Source organism: Phoenix dactylifera, chromosome 11 (assembly GCF_009389715.1).
Source record: "Phoenix dactylifera cultivar Barhee BC4 chromosome 11, palm_55x_up_171113_PBpolish2nd_filt_p, whole genome shotgun sequence".
Taxonomy (NCBI): Eukaryota; Viridiplantae; Streptophyta; class Magnoliopsida; order Arecales; family Arecaceae; genus Phoenix; species Phoenix dactylifera.
The window spans coordinates 5,720,868-5,733,473 of NC_052402.1; the positions used below are offsets into that span (position 1 = coordinate 5,720,868).

At 38.1% G+C, this 12,606-nt stretch overlaps 1 pseudogene; it reads right to left on the bottom strand.

The window, feature by feature from the left end:
• Positions 1-9,296: 9,296 nt before the first annotated feature.
• On the bottom strand, positions 9,297-10,307 carry LOC120112338 (annotated as a pseudogene).
• Positions 10,308-12,606: the final 2,299 nt, after the last annotated feature.

Here is a 12,606-nt window from a genome sequence, read left to right on the forward strand (position 1 = left end):
TTAGATTAAAATGTCTAATAGAAAATATGAATGTGGGTATGAAAAATTCAAAAAAAAAACAAAAATCGATAAACTCATTCAATCTCAAAAGGAGCTCTAGATAGATTTGTTGTCATAAACAAAGAAAAACCGCATCAAATTCAACTCAAGAATTAATAACAGAGCATGCATCTGAAATAGAGTTAGAAAATGACATAAAAAGAACGAAACAAAATGAAAATGACATAAAAAGAACGAAACAAAATGAAATTGACAACCAAATTCATAGTAGTAGTCAAACATCTATTGAAACAATATTTAGTGAAGAGCACAATGAAGAATCAGATAGAGATAGGATAAACAAGGAAAAAGATTGTGAAAGTAGTTCTATTCCTACAAATTTATATGATTCTGCTCAATAGAAAAATATTGATACAAAGTTGAGAGACTTAATAGTGGAAAAGGTCCAATTAGAGATTATGATCTTCATTTTCCTAAGGATGAAAATAATAGACACTTCTCTACGATACATTACATTCGTAAGTTACCTAATGGTGAAAAATATGATAGAAGATGGTTAGTGTATTCGAAGGATTTGGATAGGGTATATTGTTTTCGTTATAAATTATTTGATTCAAAGCCTAGCATGAGTCAATTAGCCAATGAAGGAACTAAAGATTGGAAAAATTTAGGTATTAAGCTCAAAAATCATGAAATAACTAATGAACATATCACTAGCATGAATAGGTGGATTGATTTAGAAGTGAGATTGCTAAAAAATAAGACAATTGATAAAAGTCTTTAAGAACAAATAAACCAAAAGAAAGATCATTGGAAAAAAGTTCTATTGAGAATTATTGCTGTCGTGAAAAATCTTTCAAAAAATAATTTAGCATTCCGAGGAAAGAACGAAAAGATATATCAAAACAATAATGGAAATTTTTTAAGTCTTATTGAAATGATTGCAGAATTTGATCCAATTATGCAAAAACATGTTCGACGCATTCAACATGGTGAAATTCACAATCATTATTTAGGTCATAATATTCAAAATGAATTGATTCAAATATTAGCATAAGAAATTAAAGCTATAATAATTAAAAAAATTAAAGAAGCAAAATACTTTTCTGTAATACTTGATTGCACTCCTGATGCAAGCCATCAGGAACAAATGACCTTAATTTTAAGATGTGTAGATACTTCACAAATCCAGTAAAAGTACAAGAATATTTTTTAGAATTTTTAGAAGTAGATGATGCATCTGGAAAAGGCCTTTTTAATGAACTTATAAATATAATAGAAAAATATAAACTTGAAATTAATGATATAAGAGGACAAGGGTATGACAATGGGTCTAATATGAAAGAAAAACATCAAGGTGTACAAAAAAGATTATTAGATATAAATCCTAGAGCGTTTTACACACCATGTGGATGTCTTAACTTGAATTTAGTATTATGTGATACTGCTAAGTCATGTTCTAAAGTTATATCTTTTTTTGGAGTGATATAACGGATTTATACCTTATTTTCTTCTTCTACAAAACGATGGAAAATTTTTCAAAATAATATATCCACATTGACTCTTAAACCCTTGTCACAGACACGTTGGGAAAGTCGTATTGAAAGTGTCAAAGCAATTAAAAATCAAGCTCCTAAAATAAGAGATGCTTTAGTTCAATTAGCGGAAACTAGTGAAGATCCTAAAATAAAGAGTGAAGCCACATGCTTAGCTACATATGAGATTGAAAATTTTGAATTCTTATTAGGCATGAATATTTGGCATGATATATTGTTTGCTGTTAACTCAGTTAGTAAGATTTTACAATCTGAAGACATGCATATTGATGTTGCTATAGATCAATTAAAAGGTCTTCTTTCTTATTTGAAAAGTTATAGAGAAAATGGATTCATGAATGCTTTGAATTCATCTAAAGAAATTGCAAATGAAATGGAAATAGAACCTACATTTCGTGAAAAACGTATGATCCGTAGAAAAAAAATATTTTGATAAAAATAGTGTTGATGAGACAGCAAGATCAGCTGAAGAATCTTTTAGAATTGATTACTTTTTATATATAGTAGATCAAGCTATTTCTTCAATTCAAAATAGGTTTGAACAATTTACCATATATGAAAATATTTTTGGTTTTTTGTTTAATTTTAGAAAGTTAAAATCTTTGAATGAAGATGATTTGAAAAAGTGTTGTCTTAATCTTGAAAACTTTTTAAAGCATGGTGAATATTCTGATATTGATGGTCTTGATTTGTTTTCAGAGTTAAAAGTTTTAAAAGAAGTTTTACAAACAGAAACTAGTACCCCTATTGATACTTTAAGTTTTATAAAAAAAACAGATTCTTTTCTAAATGCATACATTGCTTACAGAATATTGTTAACAATACCTATAACAGTTGCTTCTACTGAAAGAAGTTTTTCAAAATTAAAGTTGATAAATTCTTATTTACGGTCAACTATGTCACAAGAAAGATTAATATTGTTAACAACTATGTCCAGATGCATCACCGGTGCTTGGCTTGGCTCAAGGATACTGCTCACCGCTGTTCTTGATTTTCTGTCTAGGAGTATACTGCTCATCGCTTCCTCCATCATGATACTGCTCATCGCACGGGTTTTCTCGATCGTCTCTCTCTTCCCCTACCTTACTCCCCTAGTCCTCTATGACCATGGGGGGCTTCGTTCTCAGGTCAATAAGGCTCACAAGCTCATCGGATCGCAAAGCTGGACCACCACCTGAATGTCGTGAGCAAAATGGTACGGCAAAGATGTAATCCGTCCTCTAGCGGAAAAAAAAAATGTATTTCGTCAAATTTATGTTAGAAAGATATTGAATGATAATGAGCAAAAGATCATTAAAAAAAGTTTGGTTTCTGTTAGTAATCCGGTCCACAAAAGGAACATAGTTCAGAAAAAGGATTCTTTATTCAGTTGAGGTGGCTGTCGAATATATTGTTCAATACATATAGACTTGCACACACAAAAAATGTCATAGAAAAATAATAGTCAAGTACAAAATATCTTTTTTCTGTTTAAAAGGCTCATATCAATTGGTTTGTTTGCTGCTATATAGTTTATTTGGCTAATGAAAATTAGATTGGCTGACACATATGGGTATAGACCAACATTGGTATGATTTAGTAGGGTGTTAATATGTGTTATGTTATTATTTTGTTTAATTAATTTGTGTTACTGGTATGTCTGAAAGTCTTGCATTGGATTTTATCATATCAAGATTTCATCAATATAATCTTAAAACTTGTGATCTATCTTTTATATTGTTATTGACTAAGGTTTAAAAAGTAAGTCAGAAATACCTTTATGTAGGTTGTTTGTTAATATGTTCATCTCAAGTAATCAGGATGATAACTTTTATTTGAATTTTACGCTAATTCACCTTTAATGAATTAGGAGTCCAGGTTTACCACTAACTTTCTTATGTTTCTATTTTGATATAAATGAATCCTATTGTTCATCATCTCCTTTTTAATATGGGATAATTTGTTGCCAAGTCTTAGTTGAGATTGGACATGTTTCAAACAATTGATGACTTTTAAAACTCGTGAACCATGAGATCGATCACTTACTGCCTTACGGACATGATGTCTTTCAACAAGTTCAATAAAAACATTTTTTAATAAACTGATCACCCATTTGACACTACAGTTCTTTAAGTTTTGATTTTTCTAGTAACTTGGTTTTTGGAAAATTAATTGTCACAATCTGGTTTAACTTAATTCAACTTTAGATTCGGATCTACATTTTGGGTTGATCGATTTTTGATCTATCTTGAATCCAGTCCAATCCATATCTGATTCGACCCAACTCGATTACCATCTCATGATCTACTTGGATCAGAATCATCTAGTAAATTTAGTTCATAACTTAATTATAGACTAAAAGGTCTATAATTGATCTCCAAAAAGAGAGGCCTCCGACGAGAAACATAGTCCGGATGGTTTATGTACTATAACAAATTTCATAGCCCTTGTTGCAGTGGGATCATTTTTTCTAAGATGATCCTAAGTTACATGTGAAGGTAGGACCACACTTTGTCACTTGGTTCTCCATTTTGGGGCTTCCTATTTTTTTTTCACATTGTCGTCTCCTTAAAACTGGAAGAATGTTGATTATCAAGTAAATAGGTTCTACTCGAATAGAAACAAGTGAGAAAGCTTGTATTCATTGGGTCACTATCAGTTTTGTGCTTCAACAGTTTCATTTTGTAAAGTGATCTTGCACTGACTAAATGTAATTGAATTCTCTTAAAAGCAGATGTAAGAAATCTTTTAAATGGACTTTGTACAATGAAATTATGTCTTCTCATAATTTTGCTTGAATTTTACTCCTATCTCTTTTGTGGATTTAGCTTTGCTAAAGGTAATTTGTCTAAGTGAAAAATAGACCTTGCCACCTAGTTTGCTCCTCTACGAATATGATGAACCTATACGAAGTTATGAAAAAAAAATACCAATAACTAATGCTATATTTTTAAAAATATTAATATATTTTTTCTTAAAAAATATAATATATCAAAACTAAAAATATTTATTGATATGTATTAACTGAGGATTATATATGGATAGGATTCCCTTTGAAAAAAACTGTTTATCTTTACATTCTTTACTTGCTTCTTTGTCAAACCACCCTATAAAATATCTAAAAAATATAAAAATCAATATGACAAACTTTTATCCAATTAGGAGAAGAATGGAGAAGGAAATTAGTGGAACAAATGAAAGATTTCAACTCTATTAATTTTATTTCATAACAAGAAAAAATCAATTAAGATACTGTAAAAAGAACCTATGAAAAATATTTTTAAAAAATAAAGAATAATCTAAAAAACTTACTTCCAAGCATTGGGAAGGAAATTAGGGGAAAAAATGAAAAATAAAAAATTAGCATGCATATTACATATCTGTTTACTCCAACATCTTAACAAACAATTAATAATGACCAATAATATTACATACAACATTCACATTTGTAGTTGAAGCTAGTTATTTTCTAACTGAAGTAAAATAGTCTAAGAAGAATTATAAGTAGGTAGTGCCACAAAAAATGTGTGATGTGTATTCACTGCAATTGCATTAGTCATATTAGTTGCATGTAAATAATTAAGCTTTTTATGTTTAATTAAAACATTGTAGTTTGACTTCTAGTAATAATCTAAAGCCAATTATGGTAATCAAAATTGCATCAATCACATGTGGTGAATGTATAGTGTTTCCAGCTTTCTTTCCTATCATTTTTCTTAATTTATAATTTGTATAGAATATTGTTATAAGCAAACATTTTGAACACCCGAAAAAACTTTCTTAATAGGTGAAAGAGAATTAGCTGAACTTGAAAAGCCTGATCAAACCTAATTTTCTTTTGGGTCAGGCAAGGGCAAGGATTTCTTAGTTTGGGCTGGGTATGGGTCAAAATTTTTTGACCTAAATCTTAAAATGGCTAGATATTGGTCAGAAGTTTTGACCATTTGGGGCATAAGGGTCGAGCCCTTTTCAAATTTGGGTGGTTTAGACATGTTAAGAAGCCATGAGCTCAAAGCACTCCAAGCCTTCCCTGCACAGATCTCAAATCAATCATTGCGCCTGGGTACCAAAGCCAGCCTCTTGATCCATCCTGTCAAAGCCGCAGGTTTTCCCCCCCCGAATCCTGCATAGGACCATAACAAGAGAGAGTTGCAACCACTGAAATATTTTATCTCACATTGATATAAATATTTTGCTTCACAGGAGCAGTAGTACTGTGGCCTAAATTTGATCAAGGTCCCCCAAGATATCAATGTCTCCCGGAGTCTTGCACCTTTTGATAGGCCTACTCTTTTCATGCTAAAAAATCCCTGAAATGTTGTTCTATGTTGTCCCATGCAGATACCATACTTTTTCACCTTAATAATTTAAGTCATGTTTGGATATTCCTAAATAATTGGGCTGAAAATTCTTAAAAAATCAAGCCTGTTGGCCATCTAGCTTATGTTTTCTAAGAGTCTATCCAAACCCAGATCAAATCCCAACTTTTGAGATAGAGGAAGAAAAATAATATATGAAGGCTATTTTTATTTTATTTTATTTTATAGGATTTAGGCTAGGTGGAGTTTGGTTGATACATGGTGATACTTAAATGGATAGCTCAATCTATGAATTCTATAAAATTTTTAGCCTGACCTTGTAGGATATCCAAATAGACCCTAATTATCTTGAAGGAGGGACCATTTTTGATGGGATAGTAATGTAATGTCATAGAAACCTCGTGCAAGCTAGAAAAGATTAATAGCTATCCAGTTGATCCTGTCAAATGCCGTTGTTACATTTATTTTCATCTAGTCAAGAATGGTGCCAAGTAAATAGATGAGAATAGGCAACATCAAACTGCAAACACTCGCATGCGACTTGTTAATCCAATATGAGGACCATGCAATAAGAGAGATTTACTAAGTCTTTTGTTGGTCAAACTTAATAAATTTGGCCTCAATCTATTACACAATATAAAGGATTATGTTGGTTATATGCATCAACGCAGGTGAAAAAATAAATTTCTTAGCCCCATAAATGATACATTAATTCCATGTTCGGGCTGGCACGTATCTATGTTGTTACAGATTTAATGGCCAATATTGCTATTTCTCCATGGTGATCGGAAATCAATAAATTCATTTTATGCATTAATTAGAAAGATAATCAACATATATTCATCTTGGTATGAGGCACCTTCAGGATAACTAGAGGATCCCTTCTTTTTTTCTCTCTCTCTCTGAGTCAGAGTTGAATAATGAGAAATGTATTTAAAAGAATAGGATTAGACGTAGAAGTCAAGAGAGCAATGAGGATAAAACATATACAATGTCTAATATAAGAATTTTTCTGATATAATTTTATTTATTTTAAAAAATTAAGTTTTCACGCAATTTTCTTTGCAGCCAGACGTGCACTTAACTCTCAAATTTATATTAGAAGAATATCACTATTTAGCTGCTTGTGAATACAAGTAACTCCAGCACAATCAAGTCAAATACAAATAAAAAAACAAGTATAATATTGCAACTAATAAATAAATATAAAAATGAAATATAAAAATAGCAACGTTCTATCTCTTTCTAGATATGGCTACTGCACTTATTCTTCGGTTTCGATACTTATTCGGCAACTCTTGGCTATGCCAATTTGGATTGATGGCCCCCTCTCCCCTCCATTAGCCTGACCTCTCTCCTCATCACTTCCTGCCGGCCAACTTTTGGGAGAAGTCGCTTCTATCTTTACCTCGGCTGCCGGCTTCTTCTTGTTGGAGACCTCACGCGAGCCATACCCCGGCAATGCCAGTGGTGGTGTCGGAGACCTTACGCGGATCCGAGCCATATCCCGGCAATGCCAGTGTCAACCTCGTCATAAGATCGTCACTGGCAGCGGAAGATGATCCAATCATTGCCGGCCGATGATTCGAGCTATATGCCGGCAACGCTAGCGTCAACTTCGTCATATATAGGATCGTCCTCCCCGTGGTAATTGGCAGTGGAAGAAGATCCAACCGTATGCTGTGATGAGATAAAGAAAAAATTACTGCGATTCAACTCCAAAGGGGTCGTACAAGATCTCTTACCACCATTGTTGGAGAAGGTGGAGGTACGAGATCTCTTCTGACCACTGTTGGAGAATGTGGAGGAAGAGCAGGCGGAGAGACGGCGCTTGGCGTACTCGGTGCGATGGTAGAGGAGGTGGGCGATGGCGGCATGGTTGCCCGGCACTCTGGGGAGGTTTTCTGGACTAGCTTAGAGTGCATCCTATATTTCTTATTTTGTTTAGTTTTCTTTGATATGTCAGGTTGTATTCACGATAGAAGTATATGAAATGAAATACCGTTTTGACCCCAAAAAAAAAAAAAGTAGGAGAAGAAGAAGAAAGAAGGAAGGAACTGACTTCGAGTAGAACTGGTTGGTGTTCGTACTATATTTGACCTACACGTTAAAACAGGGAAAGAAAATTTAGGGGATTCCTAATTCTGATAGGAATAGCAGCGACGTAGATAGAAAGAGTGAGAGAAAGGAAACAATAACGAGAACGAGAGAGAGAGGAGACCAAAACTGCGATGTGTCAATGCCATCACCCGCGTCACGCACGCGCTCGGGCATAATCTCTTCCGTTTCTTCGCTTAATTAAGCGCATAAACCCCGTGCATCTTAAGCGCATGCATGGCTGAGATCTCAGAGCTCCTGATGCTTTTTAGCAGCAGCTTGGCCGGCACTCCACTGAATCTGTGAATGGCTTGAAGGCTGTTGCCTTGCACTGGAGACTCTCGAGTGAAGTGAAGGCATGACATGTAGTTCTCTTGAGGTAGGAAAATGCTGCACGAACATTGATGTTTGCATTTTATTTTGACTGTGGAACAAATTACTCTGTCGCCTCTTTCGCTCTAAATATAACAGCTTTTCATTAGATCATTAAGTTGTGTCTAAGTTTTAGTTTTAAGAGTCATGTCAAGAGCTTAGGAATGACATCCTTAGGAATTATCTTGGGTACGATGCTACATACAACTGGATCGATCGGATTGTTTATCGAGCATTTGGGATATTTTCATAAGTCATAAACTGATAGCTTATCCATGATCCATCGAAATCTCTGGGATAAGACACTGGAAATGCCGTATCAAACCTCTTTTAAATTGCTTCCAAGCTAGGCTTTATAGTCTATCTCACTTTGTCCTCAGCCTATTCCACTTTATCCTTTATATGGATTTAGTGCGTGCACATTAAAGTTACCATACAGGGTGTCAGCAGTACCAATATCCACAAGTAATCGTAAATTTTCTAGTGTAATCAAGATACTAGGCATTGTGGTTTTATTTGAGAACAGCATATTATTTGAGAACAGCATATTATTTGAGATACTTTTAATCATTAACAAAGAAACTTTGAGTATAATCTTTTTTTTTAATTAAGACAAAACATAAAACCACATTAAGACAAACAATAAAGTACAAAATATGCAAAATTGCTTGGAACACTACAAGAAAAAGGAGCTTTGGCGACGCTTTTTGAGGCTTTTACCGACGCTTATAAGCGTCGGTAATTTTCTTCCCGACGCTTTTCAAAGCGTCACTAAAGCGTCGGCTATGTCGGAGTGGAAAAAAAATTGCTGACGCGTTTGAAAAACGTCGCTAAAGGTTATTTTTAGCGACGCTTTTAAGCGTCGCTAAAATTCCTAAACCAGTTCAATTAGCGACGCTTTAAAGCGTCGTCATAAATTTTTTTATGAAAAAAAAATATAAAAATACCCAAAAAAACCTTGCTGTCCCCTGTAAAAAAAAAGAAAAAAAAAATTACTGGGCGGCCTCAGCGATGGTACTGTTGGCACAGAAGTCGTCGCGGGTGGCGCCGTTGCCGCCGGGGATGAGGAAGTGGGCCAGCTGGCCGGTGTTGGCGACGAGATTCTCGTTGCAGAGGAACTCCTCGCTGCACACCCGCTCCACCTCGCGCTCGTAGTCGTGGACCAGCACGTCGGTGGGCCCCGGGCCGGCGGAGCGGGCCATCACCGCTGCCGTGAAGATGGCGGACATCCTCCCGGGGGAGGTGGAGGCGTGGCCGCGGGGCCCGTCCACGAGGATGACGTCCCATGGGATGTCATAGAGGGCGTTGGGGAGGTCGTTGAGGGCGAGGCGGCAGTCGGAGAAGAGGAGGTTCTGGACGGGGCGGCAGTCCCCCCGGCGGCCGCGGCGAGCGGCGGCGATGAGGTCGGGCATCTCTCGGGCCTTGGTGGTGTAGGCGATGTCGTAGGCCTCGAGGCCCGGGAGGCGGCCCTCGAGGTGCGCGATGTAGTACTCGTTCTCGTCGAGAAAGACGGTGCGGCCGCTGTGGTTGAGGGCGCCCTAGAGAGGGGTCTCGTGGCCGAGGCCAAAGACGAGGAATTTGCAGGGAGCGCAGCGGCGGAGCACGGCGGCGATGGTGCGGAGGTCGGCGTCTCCCATCTTGCCGCTGGAATTTGAGGCGGCGGCGTAGTTGACGAGGGCGTCAAAGACGGGGTCGGGGAGACGGGAGTTGTGTCGGAAGGAAGAAGGGGCATGGGCAAATTGGTTAGAGGAGGAGAGGCCGGGGTCTCGAGGGGTGGTGGTAGTGGTGACGAAGGCGAGGAGGGCGGCGAAGGTGAAGAAGGAGGCGAAGGCGATGAGCCAGAGACGGTGATGAGACCCCAGGAGATACAACATGGGCGCCGCCGTGGATCCACCGCCGGCGCCGGCGCCGCCTCCGCCACCTGCCTGCTTGGCGGACTGCAGGAGGATGAGCTTGGCGTTGTTGATTCCCTTCATCTCTTTTGTGCGCTGCTCTAATTTACAATAAGAGGAGGGATCGGGGGCTTGGGTGGCCTGAGAAGGCATGAAGCCGACGCCGGAGAAGAGGGAGGAAGCTCCATCGAACTCCATCGACGCCGGAGAAGAGGGATCGGGGGCCTGGGTGGCCGCTCTCTCTCTCTCTCTCTCTCGCTTCTTGGAAGGAATCTAATCAAGAATCGGGAGGGGGTTAGAGATTTGTAAGGGAGGGGGTTTGAGGGATCGGGAGAGGGGAGGGGATTTGTAGAGAGGAGGGGGCGAGCGGCGGAGAGAGAATTTGCAGGGAGGAGGGGAGGGGGGGATAATGGCCTCCGACGATAAGCGTCGTTGGGAGGAAAAAAATAAAAAAAAAAAGGATTTTTGCTTCCGCCGACGCTTAAAAGCGTCGGCCCAAGCTATGGGTTGCGACGACGCTTATAAGCGTCGGCGGAAGCCAGACTTCCAAAAAAATTGCCGACGCTTCTACTTAGCGTCGGCAGACAAAAGTCGGGAAAGATAGTTTTTCTTGTAGTGGAAGATGATCATGGCTCATCTTATAACCAAGCACATGTCGAGCACCTTTGGCTTCTTTTTTTTTCTCAAAAAATATTTTTTTAATTTAAAAATTGTAAAAGTATTATTTGAGATATACCTGACGAACCCTAGGCTTGAGGTAGGCAACAAACTAATCTACTAATTCCATCTATCATATCAAGCACGAGCAAAGTTGAAACAAAAAATGGTCTACAAACTGCTAAGGCTGCAAATGGGTCGGGTCGATTTGAGACCCGACTCGGCCCAACCCGCGTAGACCCGACCCGATCCGAATTTTAGGACCTGCGGGTCCGGATCGGGTCCTAAAATTAGACTCGAATCATTTTTTGGGTCGGGTCTGGGTTTACCGAACGGATCCGATCCGACCCGAATGGACCCGAAGAGAGAAAGAGAGAGGAAAAAAAAAAAGCAAAAGAGAGTTTTTTTTTCTTTTTTTTTGTGTGGGTTGTGGCACTATTGGTCCGTCAAGATCCTCTCAATCTATTACACTGTTGATGCCTCTGGTGTCTCCGTAGCTGGCTTCCTTTTTTTTTCCTTCTGTTTTTTTGTTTCTGTTTTTTTTAAGTGAGGGAACGCTGAACTGAATATGGGTCATGTGCCAGTTTTCTGCAATGGAATTGGATTTTGGAAGAAGGTCTGGATTTTTTTTATCCTCGTGAGAGGGGAGCTGGGAGACACCAAGTTCCGTCCAATCAGTCATATGGACAAAAAATAGTGTGATATGAAATTTGGCTTGTAGACCGACTTAGTAAGTCAGGGGTCATCTGTTCTGACCGGAGGTCAATTGTAAGTCTTTCGAGTCATGGGTCACCCATCACCTCATAATTATGATATGACAAAATTAGATTTGCCCAAATTTTTTCTCAAAAGCACAAAAAAATTAGATTCGGTTCGGACCGAACCCGACCCGGCTCGAACCCGAATCCGATCCGAACCTGACCCGATCTTCAACTAGGTCGGATCTGGATCCAAAATTAAGACCCGAATAAAAAACCGAATCGGATCGGGGTCACTCAGGATCCGACCCGATCCGACCCATTTGCACCCCTACAAACTGCAATGCATGCAAGATAAGTAGAAATAATACTTTTGCTGGATAGCAAAATTAATCTACCATTTTTCTTTAAGATACTAGGTGTGAGTAAAGTTGAAGCATGAAATGATCTATGATGCATGAAAAATTGCAGGTCATAATTGCTTGCTTTGTATGTTTCGTATCATAAAGCACTGTGTATGTTTGATTGATAGGTACCATTTCGTCCATCTTGAAAATGAACAGCTGCCGCTCATCTCTTAATTTGTGGTTTTTTGCATCCGAATTGTATTTAGCATGCCAACACGATGTGCAACATGCATGTACAGCTTACCCATACATGTATAGCCTTTCAGCCATTCAAAATATGCACCGTAGCGGATCCAAACAGAATAAACATTATGCACAACCCTAAAAATCCAATGTGCGAATAATATTCTCCGCTCGCCAACTGCTTCCCTCTATCATATCAGGTGTGAACGGAGTTTAATCAGGAAAAAGGAAACGAAAAAGTCAGGTATGAACACAGTATTTAGAAGAATCACAGAGATCCTGCACTAATCTCTCTCAATTCCCGTTGCCGGACTAATTTGACCGTTGACCAACGAAACTTAAAAGATTACCCCATGATTCTATTTTATGGACGTTGGCAACTTACGGTTTGGAGGTCTTCGCCTCTTACTCTGCCCCTAATTCAACATCAGTGTACTCTCTTATCT